At 38.6% G+C, this 8,847-nt stretch overlaps 1 pseudogene; it reads right to left on the bottom strand.

Annotated features, from left to right (window-relative positions):
* Positions 1-3,709: 3,709 nt before the first annotated feature.
* Positions 3,710-4,529, bottom strand: LOC105303217 (annotated as a pseudogene).
* Positions 4,530-8,847: the final 4,318 nt, after the last annotated feature.

The raw sequence follows: 8,847 nt of genomic DNA on the forward strand, positions 1-8,847 counted from the left end.
CTTCTGGTACCTCTATGATGAGAATGTTGGTATACTTGATGTTATTCCAGAGGCCCCTTAAACTATCCTCATTGTTTTGCATTCCCTTTCCTTGTTGCTGTTCTGATTGGGTGTTTTCTGCTACCTTATCTTCTAAAATCACTGTTTTGATCCTCTGCTTCATCTAATCTGTTGATTCCCTCTAATGTATTCTTCAGTTTGGTTATGCTATTCATTTCTGACTCTTTCTTTTTTTTTTTTTTATGTTTTCTGTCTCCATTTTTATGTTTTCTATGTCCATGTTAAAGTTCTCTCTGAGTTCAGCTACTCTTCCTCTAAGTTCATTAAACATCCTTCTAACCACTGTTTTGAACTCTCTGCATCTGATAGATTGTCGCCATTTTTTCAGTTAGGTTTTTTTTTTTTTGAAACTTTGTTCTTTGTTTCCAGTTGTGGTTGCCTTCTTTTTTTTTTTTTTTCCTATGTATTAGTTAGGACACCTCAGTCTCCTGGTTTTAGTAGAGTGCCTTTACGTAGTAGGTGTCTTGTGGGGCCCAGTTGCGCAGTCTTCTCTGGTCACCTGAGCTGGGTGCTCAAGGTGTATGTCTTTTTTATGGGTTGCATGTGTCCTCCTGTTGTAACTGAGCCATGGTTGCTGTTTACATATCAATAGGAGGGATTCATCCTCAGGCTAATTGGTTGTGAGGACTAGCCAGTGAGAGGCTGACCCTACAGAGCAGGATTCACTTTAGCAGTGCTCTAGTGCCTGTCCAGTTTGCCCTTTCAGTGTGTTCTCCTCAGATGCAGCCTTGGGTGGGGCCCAGCCACAGATCAAGTTCAATCACAGCCTGTACAGTACCCTGGGCCACCTGACAATAGTCACCAAGAAACCTGCAGATGGCCACCACTTGTGCTGGGCTTAGAGGTATCTCCAGAAGCCAATCCAGGAACCAAGGTGGCTGCCACTATTGCCAGCCTTGGGGCTGCTCAACAAGAAATATAGGGCAGGCCGAGGCCAGATGCTGCTTGTTTTTGTTTTCTAAACCTTTGAGAGATTTTAGTAAAGTCTGTAGCTTGAGTCAAGACAGGCCATTGTATGGAAAAAACCACTGGAGGAAGATTGGTGGGTCTGCAAGTTAGAAGGGGCAGAGTTTCAGGGAATCACCTGGGTGGAGTGACCAGTGTTAGCTAGGTTGATGGAGAATCAGATATGGTGGACGCCTGCATCTGCATGTCAGAAGTGAGGAGGGCTTAACAAAGGAACAATGGCCTCTCTCAGTACTTCTGTCTGGGAGAAAGCTTCCCCACCAGCCCTCACTCAGAAGCTAGACAACTAATTTTCTTCCCTTGTATCCCTGATGCTCCTCAAGTAGCTGCCCCAGAGCTGGAGTTCAGACTTTGTGAGTCTGTCAGTCAGTAAGTCCATGCACAGGCCTTTTAAGAAGAACATTTAAGAAGACCATAACCCCTGCAGCCCTCTGTCTCACTCAGCCACAATCTTGCTGGTTTTCATAGCCAGAGGTTGTGGGATTTCTCTTCCTGTCACTGGAACCTCAGGCTGGGGAGCCAAGTGTGGGGCCTGGATCTCTTACTTCTTTGGAGGGACCTCTGAAGCCAAGACATCCCTCCTGATTCTTAACAGCCATACACAGGTGTGGGACCATCCTGTTTCACATTTCTGCTCCTCCTACCAGTCTCGAGGTGATCTCTTATGTATGTCCCCAGTTGTAGGACTTCCATTCAGCCAGACCTCAGGCAACTCCTAATGATGGATGTTCCGTAGTTTAATTGTAATTTTGATGTGGTCATGAGAGAAAACTAGCACAGTGTCTACCACTACACCATCTTGAATGGAAATCCCTAAATAAGGATCTTGAATAGATAATCTTAACTTCCATGTTCACTGCAGCATCATTCATAATAACCATGATATAGAAACAACCTAAGTTCCTATCAACAGATGAATAGATAAAGAAAATGTAGCATATATTTATATACCTACCTATAGATCTCTCTCTCTTTTTCTCTCTCCACACACACACACACACACATATGTACATACATACATACATATATACACACACATATATATACACACACACATACATATATACATACAGTGGAATATTATTATTCAGCCTTAAAAAGAAAGAAATCTTGCTATTTACAATAACACAAATGAATCTGGAGGATTATGCTAAGTGAAATAAGATCAACCCAGAAAGACAAATACTGTATGATCTAACTTATATGTGAAATCTAAAGAAGTTGAACTCATAGAACCACTGAGTAGCATAGAGATTGCCATGGTTTGGGTGGTGAAGGTAATAGGGAGATGTTGGACATAGGGCAAAAACTTTCAGTTATAAGATGAATAACTTCTGGGGACCTAATATAAATCATGGTGATTATAATAAATAATACCGTACTGTATAATTGAAAGTTGCTACGAGAGTAGATAGTAAATACTCTCACCACAAAAAATAGTAATCATTTGAGTTGTAGATATGTTAATTGACTTGATCATGGTAATCATTTCACAGTGTGTGTGTATATATATATATATTTGCCTTTTAAAATGCCAGATTTATTAAGGTAATTTACATACAAGAAAGTACCATGGGACGAGTTTTGACAAATGCATAGTCTTGAAATCATCACCAGCCTAGAAAAAATATTTTCAACACCTCCCAAAATTTCATCAGGTCCCATTTGCTGCCAATCTCCTCCCCCTCCAGCCCCAGAAACACAGAAGGTAATCAATGGATATAGTGAGTTCTAAAGTCAACTAGAATTCAGTCCAGATACTACAACATTTAATCCACCAAACAAAATACACTGGGGGAAAAAAAAGACTATAATAAGGTAATTCTCAGTGTGTAGTGTGTGACCTTGTAGTACAATTACTGGGAACATTTAAACATTTGTTTCACAACTGCTAGGTCTTTTCACTTTCTTGATTGAATTCAACATCCATGGAATAAATTCCATCCTTATCCGTTAAGGGAGTAAGTCTCAAATAAGGCTACTTATACTGGAGAAATTATTTTTGCATAAACATACTCCTTGGGCCCTATCACAGATCTAAAACTTCCAAGATTCTTGTAAAAGGTTTCCTAGGCTAAAGAAACATCATCCTATAATAATGTGTCTTACAAAGCCCACACAACTTTGCAAACATTAACCTTCTGAAAAAGTGTTAGATTTTGCTAATGAAAATAACAATTAAATATATAGGATTTGTTCTACTCTCTCCTGGTTCAGTTCTTGAGCTCAAGTTAGAATATCAAATTAAGTTTGGCATCCCCCAAAATATCTTGTCACCTACTGTATTTGGAGTACTTTTTATAGTTATATCTAATGTATTTATATCTGGCTGCTCTAGACTAAAAAAATAAACACATTTTACACAAAAGGTAGCATTAACTGAGAATTCCCTAGGATACTTGCAACAAGTCAAGGTCTAAATGAAAGCACTGTCCTATGATGTTCGAAATGCAAATAACTTTATTTAAATTGAAAACAATTCTTAAAATTGCATTAATAGTCTATAAAATTCCTAAGGAGTATTTTTAGATAAGGCAAAAATAGTTCTAGATTAACAAGACCAGGTTTGACTTGGGACTTTTTCCTTTGAACAAATTATAGAGAATGGACAAAAACATAGATTATTTACAGAAAACATTATCTACATGTGTACTCGGAGGTACACATTTGATGACAGAAGAGACTTAAGGACATGCTGGAATCTCAGAAGCAGTTCTCAAAGAGCTTAGTTTTATTTTCTTGGATTTTAAGAATGCCTAAGATCCTTCTTCATCCTTGATCTTGGGAGCCAGATAGTACTTTAAATGTCCCATATCAGCAATTTTATACTCTACGACAAGGGGAACATCTGCAGACATACTGAGTGTTACTATAGGAAAGAGTGGAGTAGCTTTTGTAAAGAAGTTCATATATCTTGGTGCAAAAGTTATCTGAACTGGCTCATTCATCTCTGTTGTAACAGCTTCCTCTTCCTCATTAACATTACTTGTTAGCTACAACTTAATATTTCCATTTCTGAGTTCTCCACTTGAAGAAAATTTCACTCCATCCTTTGCACAGGAAATTACAACAGCATCTCCAATATGACTGAGATCTTGGCATATACATGCAAATATACCAGAAGGCATCTTTACTATACAGCTATACTCTTGTTCTGGAATTCTAAGTTGTTCAACATCTAAATCCACTAACTTCATTTCACAGACTGAACCCTTTTCTTTATTTGGAGCTTCAAATACTAGCGCCAAGGTGTCCGCATTATCTTCAGCCCTTAGTGGACATGCTGGCGAGGTTCACGCCCATGGCCAGGTTGCGGTCGCAATAGTATGTGTGAAGCCCTCGGAGAGCAGGGTGAGCAGCACTAAGGAGACGTGGGATGAATCCATGCTCTACAGGTTTACATCACTCGAGCTAATGTCCCAGCAGGCCTCGTTGATGATGTCCTTAAGCGTCTCCAGCACCTTCTCCAGAATGGAGCACTGGACCAGGCGTGCCTCGAGCATGGTGGCGGTGTGCAACGATGCCCCTATAGGTTAAGAGAAGGAGGAAGGTGTAGCTGGCTTAGGCTTCACAGGATGAGAGCAAGCAGAAGAAAGCAGTAGGAACCAGAGAAAAATCAGTGTATATATATTAAATCATCACATTGTACATCTTAAACAATCACACTGTACAACTTAAATATATATAATTTTTATTTGTCAATCATACTTCAATAAACTAGAAAAAATTGTTTTAATATAAAATTTTTTAGATTAGGTCTTTCACCAAAATTGGAAAGTTTTCAATAATTATTTTTTCATATATTCTTTCAGCATCACACTCTTTCTCAACTCCCCCAACCTGAAATTTAAAGATTATTAGACCTATTGTTTTGTCTCCCCGAGGCTCTCCTCATTTGTTTTTATTTCGTTTTCACTCTGTTGTTCAGTTTGGATTATTTCTACTGACCTGTCTTCAAGTTTATAGATTCTATTTTATTTTAAAGAATTGGCTCACAGAATTGTGGGTGTTGGCAAGTCTGAAATCTGTGGAGGAGGCCAGCAGCCAAGAGACCCAGGGAAGAGTTAATGTAACAGCTCAAATCCTCTGAAGAGCAGTATTCCTACTGGACGGAGAATTTCCTCTTCCTTGAAGGACCTCAGTCCTTTATCTTTCAGCTGATTGGATGAGACCTACTCTTGTGGAAAATAATCTGTTTTACTCAAAGTCTACTGAGTTAAATGTTAATCTCATCTAAAAAATACCTTCTAAGTGACATCTGGTCTGGTATTTAACCAAATATCTGGGTAATGTGGTCTAACCAAGTTGACATGTAAAATTAACTACCACAAATTCTCTCTGTCAATTTGGCACACATACACATTTCCTTAAGCCATACTTAATTGCCATATAAAATAACAAAGTCATACACCCACCTAACATGATATAATTATTCTGTGTAAAACTGAAAATATACTAACTCTCTCTTCAGAACAGGATACAAAGTTCTTGGGCGATGGTCACTCCTCTTGATATCTTGTAACTTAAATACCATGATGTAAATGGTATTTAAGTTACAATATTTAAGTGGTATTTAAGTCAACAATACTTAAATACTATAATATAAAGTCAGAGAGAAAAGAAAATAAAAATATTTGCTTGACATAGACACACACAGTCATAACAAAGTAAGGAAAATATACTCACAATCATTGCAAATCACCCCTCTTTAAGAGTTTTGGCTCCTTCAGGTTCTTGTTACCAGCTATTTACCCGATGCCACAGGATTGCTTGGGGGCTGGGTCAGGAGAGAACTGAGAAAAGAAAGAGAAAAAATAAAATGAGGTATTTCCACCACGTTCTGTGCATCAGGAGTTCAATTTCCAGCTCCTTAAGCCAGAGCTTAAAGGCTCCTCTTAGAGTTCTCATTGTACGTACCCTGAAGTCTCCTTCCGGGATTTGGAATATGTTGAGTATTAGCCAGGGGATACTGGAAGTAAAAACAGTAAACTCAGTGCCAGATCAATGGTACTTCAAGTTTGAGCTCTTTCCCAATCTTTCTGCTATTATTTTCTTTTCAGTGTTCTTAGCTTCCCCATACATTCTGTTCAGATTTTATAGTTGTAATCAGTGAGGGAGATAGGGTGGAGTGTGTTTATACTATCTTACCCAGAACCAGGACCTTTCACCTATTTCTTTTTTACCTTAATGATTATGACTACTAAATTTTTTAAAAATTACATATATGGCTCACATTCGTGCCTTATATTATATTTCCATTGGACAGTGCTTGTTTATAAGATTGATGAAAAATTAAAAATTCATATAATTAATATAGATTAATCACCTTCTCTGTGATAGGTATTTTGGTAAGTGCTGGGTTACCAGATTGAATAAAATGGACATAACCCTTCCATCATGGAGTAGAGGGACAAATGGACTCTAAACAAGTGTCACACACACATATAGATACACAGAAAATGATATCATTATATTTTAAACAAGCATCATGAAGGAAATAAACAATATACCATAGACATAGAGTCCCTAACCTAAGACTGTAATCAGGATTGAAGGAAAGCTATGGAAAGCTTCCCTAAGTAAGAGTCCCTTGAGTCAAGGCTTGGAAATGACTAGGATCTTGATGAATAAAAGTGAGAAGGAGCATTCCTGGCTAATGCAACCCCATGGCTTGGAGATTTTAAATGGGAAGGAGCTTTCCTTAGGGAGAAGAAAGAAGATTGGTGCTGGTGGGTCTCAGGAAAGGCAGGTAAACGGGTATAAGGAAAGAGGAGGTCCATGTTAGTTGAGCAAAGTATGCCAACCTGCCTCAGGAAGAATGTAACTTAATATACATCATCAGTGTGGTTCTCCAACCCTTCTGAAACCCTTCTGTTTAGTCTTCAGAAGTACTGGAGCATTTATTCCTGGGCCCACTTCTTTTCCGAAAGGAACACCAAAGCAATGTAGATGACCTGTTGGAGAACCACACTGATGATGTATATTAAGGAACATTCTTCCTGAGGCAGGTTGGCATACATCTACATTGCTTTGGTGTTCCTTTCAGAAAAGAAGCAGGCCCAGGAATAAATGCTCCAGTACTTCTGAAGACTAAACAGAAGGGTTTCAGAAGGCTGAGAAGATCTATTAAGTGTTTCCTAAACTACCTGAATCTACAACCAGAAGGGTCTCTGGTGAGAAAAGAAAAGAAATAATAAGAAATGTGTCTATAACCAATTTTTTTTTCTTATGTCATTGGACTCAGCCTAAGAACCATGGAGAATAAACCTTCAAATCTGCAGTTTCTCTGGCACAATACCCTCATTATAAAGGTGTATGAACAATTATGAGGTCCAGAGGAATTACAAAATGAGTACAAAATAATAAAGTAAGTTAGCAGCGACAAAACTGGGACAGAGCCCAGAATTCCCTCATGTTTGCCACGGTGAGAGCAGAAGTGCTGGTGCTGACATTAGTGTATGCCAGGTCACGTTTTCACTTCCCTGACTCAATGCACGGTGGCTGAGAGACATAAGTTCTCTGTCCTCACTGTCTCCCAACATACTTCCTTTTTACTTTGGTTATTCTTCAAATCCACTGTGCTCGTATAGATTACTTCTGACTTTTGTGACTTTCCCCAAACAAAAGAGCGGGAATAAATCAGTTATAGAATATTCCCGGGACTTACAACCTATATTTGAATAAGATCATATTTATCTGAGTGACTTTTGAGAGTATCGCTTTCACATTTTTATGCCAAGTCTTCCCATTTTCTATCCTATCCACACCGAACATACCAATAAAAGAAGTTTTGGTTTCCTTTTGCGTAAAACAAAATAATATGAAGAGCCTCAGCTTTACAATCAGCTTGACATATGTGAATACACTCATTCAAATGCTTATTGGACAGCAAAAGGCATCAGTGGAGGGGCTTTTTGGCTTTTATCTGTCATGATCCCAGTTCATACGGCTACAGAGACCTTTGGACGTGATTTATGATTTCTCAGCCCTGTAAAAGAGGAATTTTCATGACTTGCAGCAGCTGTAGCTGGTGAGTAATAGAAGCATCATATCCAGAGCCACAGAAAGAATCCAGCCTATTTAGATATTTATGAGCTGACAGCCAAATTGATGAAGGACTTCATTATGTGTTTATTGAATGGCCAATCCCATGAAGGGTTAAAAAACATGGGTGAGATTCTGTGGAGCAAAGATGCATCTCACATGCCTCGTTGGTGCTTGTAACCCAATTTCACAGGTAGACCAAAGATTTACACTGAAATGTTGAATAAATTCATATTTGATTGTATCTTCTCCATACGTGACTACCGTTTGTGGTTTAACAAACAAATATATAAGAGAAAGGAATGGTCAGTGATAAAAAGTCAGCTCCATAGAACTGTGTCAAGAGCTAGGCAGATGTTTGTAAATAGACTTTTACATGAAAACTAGACAAGAGTCAGAGATTTGCCATCTGGGAACTACTTTCACTGAAGCAAAAGACAGAAAAGGTTGGCTGAGTGGAATTGTGGGTTTTCCTATATGCTGGAGAAAAACCAGATATGCCAGTTATAAAGGATTGGCCCACAGTCTTTCTGCATCCACTTTGTGGGGGTGCTTCTCTCCTCTCACCCCTTTTCCTATTCCCTTACTCCATACATTGCTGCTCACTTAAATCCCAAGCCATTGAGAATTTTGGTTTTACTGGCAGTTTGCATTGAATGATGTCAAATAAATGAGTCAACGTCAAGACCAAACTGAAAAGGGTGTTCCAGTATTGCTAGAGCTGCTTAAGCTTTTAAGGAAGTTTCATATGGAGAAGAGAGAGTTTAGGACAAATAA

This window comes from Pteropus vampyrus, unplaced genomic scaffold, assembly GCF_000151845.1.
Source record: "Pteropus vampyrus isolate Shadow unplaced genomic scaffold, Pvam_2.0 Scaffold302, whole genome shotgun sequence".
NCBI lineage: Eukaryota > Metazoa > Chordata > Mammalia > Chiroptera > Pteropodidae > Pteropus > Pteropus vampyrus.